Source organism: Corapipo altera, unplaced genomic scaffold (genome assembly GCF_003945725.1).
Source record: "Corapipo altera isolate COAL_440 unplaced genomic scaffold, ASM394572v1 332, whole genome shotgun sequence".
In the NCBI taxonomy this organism is placed as follows: domain Eukaryota; kingdom Metazoa; phylum Chordata; class Aves; order Passeriformes; family Pipridae; genus Corapipo; species Corapipo altera.
This window is the reverse complement of record NW_020885051.1, coordinates 388,277-402,213: the sequence shown is the minus strand read 5'-3', so window position 1 is coordinate 402,213 and position 13,937 is coordinate 388,277. Positions and strand designations below refer to the sequence as shown.

The window sequence follows — 13,937 nt, the reverse complement described above, 5'->3', positions numbered from 1 at the left end:
TATATCAGGATGTGTATGTTCTTACTTGCACTATTTATGTATCTGTTTTCCATCAATCAAGATAAAATCTGTTCATAATTTACAGTAATCTATGGATCTATTCTCCATTAATCAAGATTAAATCTATTTGTAATCTAGTCTAAATTTTATCCATATGGGTTGAGTCCCAAAGACTCACCACACAGGAATCCAGCAATGGGGTTGAGATGCAAAATACACCTGGTTTCATGGAATCATGGAATATCCTGAGTTGGAAGGGACCCACAAGGATCACTGAGCCCAACTCCTGCTCTCAGTCCCCTGCAGCTGATTCAGCACATGGAATTTTCCTTTTCTCAGTTATAACTGTAAAAACGAGATTTCAAATCCTGATATCCCACCAACCACTCCTTGTTTCCACAGAAATATCTCATTTTCGAGCAATTACAGTTGGCAGGTCTCAGTAAGGATGAAGTTATGCTGCGTTTATGTATGACAAATGAAAGCACAGGAGAACACAAAGTCAGCGTTCCCTTTGTTCCCACAAAAAGGAGATAAAAGGGAGACTCCAAACCCGCCGATGGAATGGGAGACCCGCTGATTCCGTCAATGGCAGCGGCGCTGAATCGAGGGATCAAGGGAGCTGAATCAAGGGATCTCACAACCTGCCTGCACCCTTCTGCCAGTTCCAAATGTGGGACAGTTCTCATTTCTGCCCATTGATTTGAGAGCTGTGAGTCAGCTGCAGGTTGGGGACTCCTCACGGGAAACGAAGACAGAAACAAAGTGGGAAACACGGCGGGAAACACGGCAGCCGTGGTGGAGGGCAAAGCAGAGAGAGGCATTAACACACTGCAGGGGCTGAGCTGCAACTGCAGCTTGAAAAACGGGTAAAAAAGGCAAAACAAAACCAGTCTGTTTTTGCCCAGAGAAGCTGTGGCTGCCCCAGCCCTGGAAGTGTCCAAGGCCAGGCTGGACGGGGCTTGGAGCAACCTGGGACAGTGGAAGGTGTCCCTGCCCATGGCAGGGGTGGGACTGGATGGGCTTTAAGGTCCTTCCAACCCAAACCATTCCATGATTCTGTGATTCCATGATTCTACCTCTGACTGTTGGAGCAAGTTAAAAACAAAGCCACCTAAAATCAGTTCAAACCCTTTGCATTTTTCACACCAAAGTTCAGCTGGGAACAAAATAAAAATTAAGATTTAAAATTTTTTTTTTAATAGCTGCCTTCAGAAACTGTTTCACTAGACCTGATAAATGATACAGGGTTTTTTCTTACAGAAATATGCCGTGATCACTTTTTCCCCTGCCAAAACTAACTGAAATCAGGAACTCTGCCTGGCTCAGCTCGGATTCAACACCCTGTCAGAATAAACTCTGAGCGAAGATTATCTCCTAGAAAGATCTACTGAGGACAGGTTCCCGCAGCACCATCCCCGGGTTATTCTCACGCCTGATGTCAGCAGCACGTTCCCAAGTCGGGTCAGGAAATCCAAAGTCAGCTCCGAACGGAAGCAACAGGAACCCTTGTTTTTTTCCTTGTCCCTCCCTTTCCAGATTCCAGTTAAATCACCGTAGACGATCTCTGTGCACAGAACACCATGTGCTGTATGATCAGCTCTATCCAAAAGACACAAATCCTTGGGATACTTCAGAGGTTTCGGGAGGAAAAAAATGCAAAGTAGATTTTTTTCAACACCAGAAAATCGCTCCAATTTATCCTGAATGTACCAATGAGTTGTTTGGGAATAAAAAATATTAAAAACACCTGATTGCTCCCAGCCAAGACCCAGAGGAATCTGATGGCAACTGCTTAAAATAAAAGCTTAAAAAATGCATCTTTTTCCGTTCCAGCAATGGATTAAAGGATCTTTGCCTGTGAAACACTTTGACTTCTGGATGGAAAATGATATATTGAAATAACACGTGCACAGGGTTATTATAGGCTGATATTTCTGACCTGCTGCTAAATATTACACAAACCTAAAAAGATACTTAACCAGCGTTTCTCCCCATTCTCTACACACGTGCAAGTCAAAAAGGCACAGCAAATCACACGTTCCTTATGAAGAACAGCAGTAACCCATTCCCACAGAACTCCGACACCACCAGGCTGCTCCAACAATCCAGACGGCTGTTCTGCCACAGGTGAAAGGAGGAGATTTTGAAGAGAAATCACAGGATTCCAGAAGGGTTTGGGTTGGAAGGGACCTTGAAGCTCATCTTGTTCCAATGCCTTGCCATAGGCAGAAATAACCATGATGAAAATTCCAGAGGTCTGGGCACAGGGTGAGCAACTCGTTGTTGGAGCTGATTCCAACGCTGACCTAAATACCCACGTGAGCAGCAGGTAGTTGCTCCGTACACAGGATGTGTCCCACACCAGGGTGTTCCTAAGGGAAAAAAACACTTCTCACACCTGCGGAAACAAACCTGAGGGTTTTTCCTGCTTCAAAGGAGTTGCTGAACCTGAAGTTGAAGATGTCAGAAAACCCAGCCCAACCTCAAAGGTTGGTTTGTATGAAGAGATCAAGAGGTAACGAGTCACTGCCGTGTTTTGCCGACTGCAGGTGAGCAGCGAAGGGGCTCAGCCCACGCACAAACCACACAGAGCCTCGTGTCACCTTTCCACTGGAAACATGGATAGAAGAGCAGGGGTGGAGAAATGCAGCTGGGGAGCACAGAGCACCGAGACTCACTCGGTGTAATTACCCTGTGCCCATCACCCCGGTCCCTCGGTCCCTGCGGAGCAAAGCTCGCCGGGAGGTGACTCCAGGACATTCCTGGCACCCGTTCAAGCCACTGAGAACTTGCCACCCAAGAACTTTGGTTTGTGCCTGTCACACGCCCTGAAGTTTACTAAACAATCCACTGAGGGAGCAAAAGACCAAACTTGCTGCATGGAAGCAGCAAACAGCCACAAAAAATATACAACAGATAAAACCAGCACTTACTGCTCTGATGAGAGATCATTAAATACTGCAGACTAATGAAACAAGGACAACCTCCTTCCCTGAACTCTTTCTGTCTTATCATGGCCAGAGAGGAGACTTCAGCAATCTCCTGTTGGGCTGGAATCCTAAATCTGAAGACATGAAGTGATGTTTAAAGGCCAGGGGAAGGCAACACAACTCGGTGTCCTTTAACTGGCCAACTAACAGAGCCTGTTTGCAGAGTTTATTTCAGTCTCTGACCAGTAAGTTTTTGAAGACACAGCCTCAAGGTACTATTTACCATATATTTACCCCAAGGCAAACATCCCATTTTCATCTCCATGACAGGCCATACATTAATATATATAAATATATTTACATCAGTTGTTTTATCCTGAGGTCTGACACCTGATCTTTGATGAAGGCTGGAATGCATTGTGGAAAAGATGGAGATGTTGCTCAGAAGGTCAGGCTGCTCCCACCCCAGAACCACCTCTTCCCCTGCAGCCACATGCCCTCCGAGTTTCCAGACAGCCTTGGGCTCCTTTTAATTCTTCCCTGCCATTAAATAATCCATTCTGATTGCTAAAAATATGTATGTTGGTATCAATCCCTGTCTGGTCGAGGAGACTGTGCCCAACTGTTGGTGTTGCCACCTCGCTCCTCGACCTACATCCCTCTGTCCTGGGGCCTGAACTTTGCGCAGCCAAGAATTAAAAACAATAACCTGGGGAAAAAAAAAGTGCTGGTTACAAACACATGAGACTATCTATGGAGTAAAGATCCAACTTAGCAACAGCTTCCTACTGCTGGGAAGATGCTCCTCAACCCCCTGCTCCCAGTGCTGGGTTTGGTGTTGAATTTGGGAGCAGCTGGAGTTCCCTGCCCTCCCAGCCTCTGTGAAATACAGATGCTCCCTGGGAACAGTGGGATCACTCAGGCTCCAAAAGCAGCTCCGGGAAGCTGTAGGAAATGCTTTCTCAGCAAACGGCCATGGTGACGGAGCTCGGCGCTGGGAAAGATTAAAGTCATCGAGGCCTTGAGGGTGAAGTACAAAGCAGCTCCTCAGCGCAGCTTTCCCACAATTAAACTTCCACCGATGCAAAGACGGAAGAAAGAGGGTGGGTGTGAGAATGGGAGAGCCCAAAGAGCCTCTGTTTAACATCACCTTCGCAGAGGGAAGCCCTGGGTCAGGAACCCTGGTGAGAAGTCCCACTGCAGTCACCCCCAATTCCCACCTCCTCCGGCCGTGCCAGGGTTCAACCAAATTATTCCGAGCGCTGTCAGGACGTGCCTGAAGAAGAGCAGCACTGATCAGTCTGTGCTCACAGTAGCTTTGAGAAGCAAACGTGGGGCAGACCCCACCGCCACAGTCCAGCAAAAATGGCTTTCAACCCTTTGGCCAAAAGCAGCGTAATCCCATGAAAGCCAACAGCCTTTGCCAGCTGTCAGCAGATGATCTAAATCAGTATTTTGCAAATGACACCTCAGAGCACATGAAATCTTTAAACAAACCCCCCATTTTAGTCCCAGATTCATGGGAGGTTGGTATGTCTTAACATCCCTGCATTGCAGAGGGAGAAGTAAGAGAAGAAGAGCCAAGGGCTTTGCCCAAGGTCATTCCGTGAATCACCGAGGGAACAGGCTCAGGAACTCGATCTCCCGGCTCGTGGGAGGCCAAATCTTTTCAAAATACCAAGAGAGCAACACAGAATCATTAAGGTTGGAAAAGAGCTCCAAGATGATCAAGTCTAACATTTAAAGGCAGTTTCCTCAACAACAACAGCTTTCAAGAAGGGACCTACTCTGCATTTTAGGAAAAAAACACTAAAACTCTACTCCAAGTGCTGTCCAGGAGCCAGGACAGTGAAATGCCATTTAAAATTCAACCACCACTGTGTCCAAGTAGGCTACTAAACGCTTGCTTGTGGGATAAAAAGTAACTTCTTTGCCTTAAAAGCCCTGTCAAATTATTTCCTGGGAATAAACACTTTTAAATACAATTTTAAACCCATCTGGCATTAACTAAGAGTTGAGCACTGGGCATCTTTCAGAAGAAAAGTCTTTTTCATACATATGCTAAAACACAAAAAAGCCCCAGCTCTGATTCACCCCCAGGTTATTTCTGCAGTTATTTTTTAACATAAAGCTGTCGGTAGATCCCAGCAAACAGCCCTGCAGAATTAATTCTGTCTTCCTGTTTTTGAAAAGCATCACACCTTGTCTTAAAAAAACCCCAAACCTGGCACTATCTGTCAGCTCTTCTTCCTCCTCCCAAGCCAAGGCACTGGGTTTTTTAGCGTCACACAAAACACCATTTGTTGAAATTCCTGATTTGGAGCAGTTTTGAAGTGGTGCATCTCGCCTATAAACAGAATTGTTCCTGGGATGGGAGTTGCAATGGAAGGCATGCCAAGATACACAGCTGATCTACAATGCTGCTTAAGTAAATTTGGGAGCCTGCAAAGCTTAATATAGAAATTCCCTTTATGGCAGATAATGCTGGGGGAGTTTAGCACTTCTAAAAATGGTCACTATTGTCCAAAGAATGAAATCTAAAAGAATACGGACAGAGTGACTCTAGTTCTCCATCAGAAATAAATCCATTCATCAAGGGTGTTTTTCCACGATAATTTCTATTCTCTTACATCTTAGATCATAGAACAGTCCCTCTGATCTAAGGTTCTATTAGAATCTTCTACAGCCTTTCAAGGAAACACTAAAGAGATGAAGGGAACAATCATTTTTGAGGTTTGTTTTTTTTTTTCACGCCCCTTTTTAGACCAACAACAGTAACTGGAAGAAGCACAGGAGTGCTCTGCAGAACCGGAATGGGAGCTGCTGTTCCAGAGTAAAGGACTACTTAAAATGGAAGGCCTGGGAAAAAAATGTCATTTCTGTGATCTCAGGCAGCATACATTAGAGAAGAGAAGACATTTGATGAGTTGTATGCTAAGGATTAATTTGCCATTTAAAAATGCAGAGAACAGATGGATCTCTTGGCTAGGACTATATTTGGGAATTACTTCATTTTGCTGCCCACATGCAAATAAAAATACAACTAAAAGTAGAACTTTTTCTGAGATTTCACATGGGCAGAAAATACTGATGTCATGAAAATAAAATAAAAAAGACAATGTTTGTACGGAATGGGTAAAGTGCCACAGCCCGGTGAATGTATAAAGGGCTGGGGGGGAAGAATGTATCTTTATGTTGAGCAACTATGGGGAGTAATGCCAGGCCTAGAAATTAAAAAAAAACAACACAAAACAACCCAGGAAAACCAGTATCATATGACAGTGTTTGTCACTTAAGAGTAACTTCTGAAAAAGCACCTTATTGTAATTTAATTCCGTGGTGTTTGTTACGATTTAGTGATTAAATCTCCACACATGGTCAAAAGTTCACGGATTTTCCTTCCCAAAAGCCTGGGCTGGTTCCATCACATTGGTCAGGGACTGTAAAGCATTGATGAGCACTTAATTTGTGGGGAAAATGGAAAAGTAGGGAAAACTACAGAAAACAATAACTTACACCCCCCCCAGATCCAGTGCCTGTATGCCCCTGGCTTCCACAGCACATGGGAGCAGCTGGGAAAGGAGGAGCAGTGGAAGACGACAGGATGGAAGATAACTCCTCCAAGGAATTCCCACAGGCAAAGCCTGCGTGCTTCCCTGATGGGATCTGGTGCTTCAAGCCCCCAAACCCTGGCAGCCACACGTACAGTATTAATTAAGCACCTTCCTTTTTACCCACGTGATTTCTCCAAGTTGGAGGGAAACTGAATATTAAAAAGCAAACCCAACATCAACTCCTGAGACAACTTAGATACCATCTCTGTTTCTCCTCCAGCAACACAATAAGCCTTTCTGCCCTTCCCTCCACCTCAAAAACAAACAAACTGAAAACTTCACCCAGCAAAGCCCCGGCCAGCGCAGGACGTCCCGGCGTATTCCCAGACTCCGGAACAGGGATAAGCACAGCTCCACACGCGTTTAGAAAGCCAAGAGGAACAGAAAATCTGTACTAACCCAACAGCTCCCTTTCTGTGACTAGTCATCCTTCACAATCCAACAGGACACACCAGGCAGTAAACAAACATGGAAGGGAGGGACCAACATCAAAGCAAGTGTGTAAATCTTACATAATTTGAGGGTTTGAGATCTTGCAGCAACCTCTTACCCAACGAGGTGTCAGATGATCCAAGGAGGTCAGACCTGTAGCAGCCACAGTAAGTAGGACACTTTGCATCTCCCTGAGCCCAGCCTGGCACTGTTTGTCTGCGGGGACCCAGCGCTGGCATTCCTGGGAATTCACTTTCAGGGAGAACAGTGCCTTTCTTTCACACGTTATCGCGCTAGAAAAGCTCTCTACTCTCAAATGGATGAAAGATAATAAGCACGTGAATGCCCTTAGTGCCAGGATCTGCTGGAGATGTGTCTTAATTACTCCTGACTCTTAAAGGGCTTGATGAAGTTCTCGTATTTTCACCCAAGTATAAAAATGATGAAAATTTTCTGGACATCTATGGAGAATATCAGGCAATCATGAAATGAGATGGCCCTGAAAACCACTTCCCTCTCGTAGAAAGGATTCTCCAAAAGGTACTTTTCCTGCTATCCTGGATTTCTGAGTGTCTTTGAGCCAAAACCATCACTTTGAGCTAAATAAAGCAACTGCACATGGAAGCCTAGACATTTCTCAGACAGAAGGAATTAAAAGGCTCCGCGTCTCACTTCTCCAGACAGGAGACAGCACTCATGGTTGGAAGGACCAGAAACGAAACAACAGCTCCCTACCTTTGTTACGGGACTGTTGCGAGGAGGGATCACAGAGAAGTCTTGTTTCCTAATGCCAGAGCTATTTTTGTTCTTATATTAGGCACTTAATGAATAATTATGCAAGGACTTGATTAACATGGCATCTACATAGTGCACATTTCATTCTTCCTCCTTTTGGAAACTCCACTTTACTTCAAGGTTTTAAAAAATTAGGACCACATCCCAGCACAGAAATTATTTCTCCACACAACATTGAAGCCCTCACCTCTCTCCAAGTCTGTGATTTTCCACTCAGTACTGCACTGCCTCCTCCTCTCCGAGTGGCATTACCAGCTGATGGAGTGGGATCCCTAATCTCCTGCTAAGAAGCTTTTTCACTTAAAACCTTGATGCCATCATTAGTGGTTTGGGCACTAGCAACGTTGGGAGGATGCCTGGACGTTAAGGACAAAGCTAAGCCCATCAGGTACACGGTTAATTCAACGGGCAAAGATTAGAGGATGATACTATTTTTTATTTTTTTCCCCCAATAAGGCTTATTTACCATTAATTCTCATCCCTGTGACCTTATTTAAGCACAACCTAAAGTTGTTTTTAAGGCTAATGCCAGGTCGCTGCAAGGAGAGCTGTTCTCCCAGCCCTCAGGTTCCAAGGGGAAGGTTTTCCTGCACCCACGCCTCTGGCAGAGCCAGAAACACCCTCTTTGGGGGGGGAAAAAAAAAACAACCAACCAACAAATCGCTGTATTTGCAAGTCCAAAGGGACGCTCTGTCTAGGCTTTAATAGGAACACCATAGGGTTGAGCCCAGGCGGGGGCTGGATTTCTCCTTTGATCACCGTAATGACGGGTATTTTTCAGGAAGCATTCAATACAGCCTTCCCCTTTTGCTATTCATCCCACCACGTGAATATTCATTAGAAATTATTAAAGCGCCCATTATTCCAAAGGTCTTTAGGACAGGAATGCTCTCCCCCACCTCTGGTGCCTGTGGTGTGTCTCCATGTGAGCTGTCTGACTCCAACATCGATGCAGACAAACACTTCCAGGCTCCGATCCCTCTAATCTATTTCAGCGATGATTCACATCCCGGTTGCGTTTCTCCCAAAGAAAGGAGAATCTGGACCACTCATGCAGAGGGAGGGAGCCATCACAGCCTAAGGCACCCCACGTTTCCCTGTTTTCTTTGGCTTTTTCAGGCTTGATTTCCCCTTGCTCTCTCAATGTACAGCAGATTTCTTCCTGCTTTCAGGATCCCTCAGACTAAGCCCAGCTTCTGAGCAGTAACACGGGCAGCTTCAACTTCCCTGACCTCAGCTAATTCTTTCCTTCCCTCAGCCTACTCAAGATGATTAAGCAAAATACTTGGAAGGAAATCAAAGCCTTAAAAATGCAATTAGAAGTGACCATTTTGTTAATACGCGCACGCACAACCCCAAAGTCAAACCCAATCCACCGAGAGCACCTGACCTTTGGGGAAAACAGCAATTTTTAGCAGCTCCCACGGATTTAAGGAATAGCCCAAAGTCTCCCACAACGCTGGTGAGAGCAATGCCTTCCATACAGCTCAGGTTTTTCCCACCATTCCTAAATAAGGAGGTTAGGAAGATCTGAAATCGCCAAATCTCACACCAGATACCAGCTACAGACCTGCAGCTGTCCAGGGCTGACTTAAAAATGTTATTTTTAACACACAGTGGGTCTTCCTCCCCCAGCAGAGGAAAAGGCAAGTTCACATAAGGATCTGGATTCAGCTGCCAGAAATCCTCATATTCACTACCAAAGACTGATCTCATTGCAAGAAATCTTTACAGCACTAAAAATAAAATAATAATCTCTTTAAGAGAATGCAAAACAATAAAATAATTTTAGATTATAAAAATAGTTATCGTTGTAATAAAAGATATTTTTCTAGAGTAATTTCCACTCCATCCATCCCTAACATGATGCATTTGTAAGACTCCTTTCCTGAAATGAATTTGAAAAAAAAGACATGATTTTTTTTTCCTTTGCTTGTGAAGAATCAAACTCCACTTTGAGAAAGCAGTCGAGCTTCTGGGCCCCAAAAGAGAAACAAAGCCTGACAGCCCAGATTTAGATAAACACCTACTTCTGAACATTTAGGAAGCTGCTTAATTGCTTTGTCATTTAGAGCCAGCAATTACCAACAATCACCGGGAGTGCTGCAAGGGGTGGGGGTATTAATTGCAGCCAAATGTCCACTCTTTTTTGGGCCACTCATGCCAAGAAAACGACGAATAAAATAATAAAAAAACCCACTCGGTTATAATGTTTCAAAGTATTATTGCCAATGTATTTAAAATATGGGGGACGAGTTCTCCCAGAAGGACTAACAATGTTAAATTTCTATTTTATTTTGAAATTGTGTACTTTCCCGGCAACGGTGGTGTTAGGATATGGGGATAGGCTCCAAAATAACCCCTTTAGGGGATTTTTGGGGCTCAGCCCTCCAGCGGGGAAACAGGTGCTTAACTTCTAGAGTGCGCAGAGCATTGAAAAAAATAAAATAAAAAAAAAATAAACAACCTAAAACTGGAAGGTTGAGCAGGAGAGAGGGCGGTTTCCTCCCTCAGAGCTGGCTCTGACACAGGCGCTGCTGCTTCCCTTCCCTGCGCTGTGTGAGGGAAAACCTTCACGCAGGAGCGAGAGCTTCTCCAGCGTTAAGGGCTGGGGGGTGTTCTGCTATAATATTTTAATTAAAAATGCAGGTTTTTTGTGGCAATCGCGGTGTTTTTCCGCGGGGTTCGGGCGGCCCCGCCCCGGGGGCGGCGCGGCGGGTCCGGCTCCCGCCGGCTCAGACCGGTTCTGAGCACAAACAACCGCCCCCCGCCCGCGGAGACACCGCGGCGAGAAACACCCGCTTTCCCCAAGAAACATACCTTCCCTCCTCAGAAACACCCGCTTTCCCCCCAAAAAAACACTCGCTTTTCCCCAAAAAACACCCGTTTCCCCCATCCCCCGCCCAAACACCCGCTTTCTCGGGGAAAAGGGAGTGTTTTTTTGGGGAAACACACGCTTCCCCCCCCCCGAAACCCCCCTTTCCCCCCAAAACCCCCCCCTTCCCCCCCCAAACACCCCCCTCCCCCCCCCCCCCCCCAAACACCCGCTTTTCTCCCCCGAACCACTCGCTCTTCCCTCAAAAACACAACGTTTTGCCCACAAAAACACTCGCTTTGCCCCGAAGAACGCCGCCTTTCCCCAAAAACAGCGGCGCGAGGCTGCCCGCGCCCCCCCGGCCGCGCCGCCATTACAGCGCCGGCCGCGCTCCGCCGGCCGTGAGGCGAGAGAAAGCGGCGGGGTTTCTGAGCGAGATAAAAATCTTATTATGCAACGCACATTTTTAATAGATTAGTGCCGAGTCCAGGGGTGAGGTAATGCGGGCTGTCGGCAGCTGGGGCGGGAGGCTGAGGGACGGGCGGGTTGTGCTGGTCCCTCCCAAGGGCACCGAGGCACCATTTCCTCACCGCCCGTGAGGAGATCTCTGATGTATCGCATTTTTTTCTACGGGAGGATCTATTTATGTGGTTACACATGTGCGGGTACGTCTTTTTCGCCAGATCTCATGTATAAAGGTTTGCTTTCTGTATTCTAGTCTCCAGAGCCATCTGAAAACGTTCTGCCTGTGCTCAATCTCAAGAAACTCGATACAGTCCCAAGGGTAAAAACCCCACATTTAAAGGATGGTCTCGGTTATATTTAGCTGAGCAGCAGCACAGGCTGAGACGAGCAGAAACACAAGGAAGAACAAAGTGGAAACGCTCGACAGTTGGTAACAAAAAGCTGCGAGTATCTGAGGTGGATTTTTTTTTAATTTTCCTTTCCCTAACTCACATTTCACCGTGCACAGAGAACATCAAAGCAGCACATGGGTTTATGTGAACAAAAGGTAAAGATGAGGTTTCACCTGACTCTAACAAGATTTACTGTTGCCTTTGTGTAATGGAAAAGGCTTCCTACTCTATGAAATTCTTTAATTTTCATTTTTAAATCTTAACCTAATTCTTTTCCCATACAAACAGGAGCGTGCTCAACCCTGTCGTTCTAACCAGAAGACATGAAAAATATTCAGCTCATCTCTACAGCGCAAAATTTATGTGGAATTACTGAACCTCGACAAAAGCCATCTCACAAATTCTTCAATAAAGACTAAACAGCTACATTTAACCTAATTTTTCCCGATTTTTCATCTGTTCTCAGCACAGGCATCTCCAAACCCACTCAAAATCCCAAATCCCAGCTAAGTCAGTGATTCATCACTTCTGGCAGCAACAAAGCGGGAAGGAGAAGATGAAGACAATGGTAGAGGGAAAGGTTTGCATTATGTAATGAAACTAAACTCACTTTTTTCTACTTTCACTTCAGTTGTTGATGCAGGGTAAGAAAGTCCCATACAAAATACACGGGAAGTTTCAGGGAGCCTGTTTTTCCCATGATTAAAATTCTCTTGGCAGTATTTTCCATCAGTTTATTTCAATATTAAGACAGACACGTATTCCATTCCAACTGTAACTCCTTGCTCCAGAAAGAATTTCATCTAAGAGAAATCTAAAATTAAAACCAATCTCTAATTACCTTATGCCTTGCCCACTTGTCATGAGAACTTTAAGTACAGCTATTAGAATTACTAAAAAAATTCAGTTTTCAAACATCTATACATGCAACTGCTTCCCACTGCCTGATTTCAGCAGGGCTGGAATGACTGTGCTCACCTAGATCTTGGTGAAAATAAAATCAGTTTTGTGTCTAAGCTGAAATTGCTGTTTTAATTCCACAGTATCTATTTTATATTACAAGCTATAGAAAATTATTCATCCAATTCCAGCATCCCTGACATGACACAACCAAATAAATACTCTTAAAAATAAATTAAAGGTGACAAAGTGTATGAAATTATTCATTTAACTTAGTAAATCCTCCAGCACCCTTGAAAACGGACAACTAAATAAACATTCTTAAAAAATAAATTAAAGGCAAAAGGAAATCTCAGGTCGCTCATCTGTACATTTACACACAGGGTGTTTCCACTTCCACATTCTGGACTTCACCTGTAGGAAATCAAACGCTGCCAGGATTTTGTAAATAATTTCAATCTCATCCCAACATGGATTTTGGGAGCGAAACGTCCCACTCTGAGGTGGTTCAGCACATCCCTGCAGCGAAGCTTTAAAAATAATTACTAACACATGGAGCAGCAAGAGATGTGTCAGGCCATCTGACGTTACAAAACTGGATCAAAAAGCCCAGAAATTATTTTTAGTGCACTAGAGCACCTCAACAAGCATCCTAGAAAAGAGCATTTTCTACAAAATAAAAAAAAAAAAGGAGGTTGTTTGTTTTTTCCAGGAGGTTGGGCAGGGCACAAACAAAATCTGGTTTGCTTCCTATGGGATCACACAGCTTCCATCCATATCCAGCTTCTTCCATGACACAGTACAGAAAATATGTTTGCTAATGTATCATTTGTGGTCTGCGTCTGAATCACCAAAACGGAGAAATTGAGGCTTCTGGTGGCGGAAAATTATAATTTTCAAGGTTTTTTTACTCTTTCAAGGTGATAAAAAATTCCATCAACCCTTCTGCACAATATGGGTGGGGAATGAGCAATCTCCTGTTAAGAACATTTCAAAACACAAATTCCTCCTCAAATCCACACAGGAACCACCCACATCCAGCAGCTTCCCCACCTCAGCCCAGTGGGCAACTTCAGAGAGGCCACAAAATACCCCGAATAAAGCCCAGCTTCACCGAATATCGGTTATTTTTAACATGTTCTTTTCGGTTTTAGTTTCTCAATTACTCCCTTGCAGATCCATTACCTGCAAAGGCCTCCAAATAGCAATTTAAATCAAAGCTTAGTTGAGAGCCAACACAACAAACTGTGAACCTTTATGAAATAAAGGCTTTCTTTGGGTTGTTTTTTAATTTTTAAGCAATCTGCAGAGCAATTTTTCCGACATTATTGTCCAGGAAAATCATCCCCATTTAATCGAAGTGTTATTTCCTCCACGCAGCTCTTGAGAACCACAAGCAAGGAAGCCCAAACTTCTCCTTTGCCACTTTTCTGCTCGTTTCTCACAGCTCACACAGGACAGTGCCAGGCACAAAAATTCCCACCGGTGTTGAACACCCACCATGTGTCCCAAACACCCCTGGGAGAGAGGCAGGACCCACCTCCCTGAGGAAACACAACTTTGCCTTTTCCACCTGCCAGCTGAGACTGGA

At 44.8% G+C, this 13,937-nt stretch overlaps 1 protein-coding gene and 1 long non-coding RNA gene across 4 annotated transcripts in view; one reads left to right on the top strand and one right to left on the bottom strand.

Moving 5' to 3' along the window:
- Window positions 1-13,937, bottom strand: part of SPEN (spen family transcriptional repressor) — a 66,742-nt gene that overhangs the window by 28,394 nt on the left and 24,411 nt on the right.
- LOC113959629 lies at window positions 10,821-13,937 on the top strand. 3 transcript variants are annotated; one of them, XR_003531884.1, is made up of 3 exons: window positions 10,821-11,601; window positions 11,735-12,014; window positions 13,727-13,937. It is a non-coding gene; the product is annotated as an uncharacterized LOC113959629 (long non-coding RNA). The 3 variants fall into 3 exon arrangements; XR_003531882.1 differs by lacking the exon at window positions 13,727-13,937 and having other exon boundaries at window positions 10,824-11,086; window positions 11,308-11,601; window positions 11,735-12,460; XR_003531881.1 differs by lacking the exon at window positions 13,727-13,937 and having other exon boundaries at window positions 11,735-12,460.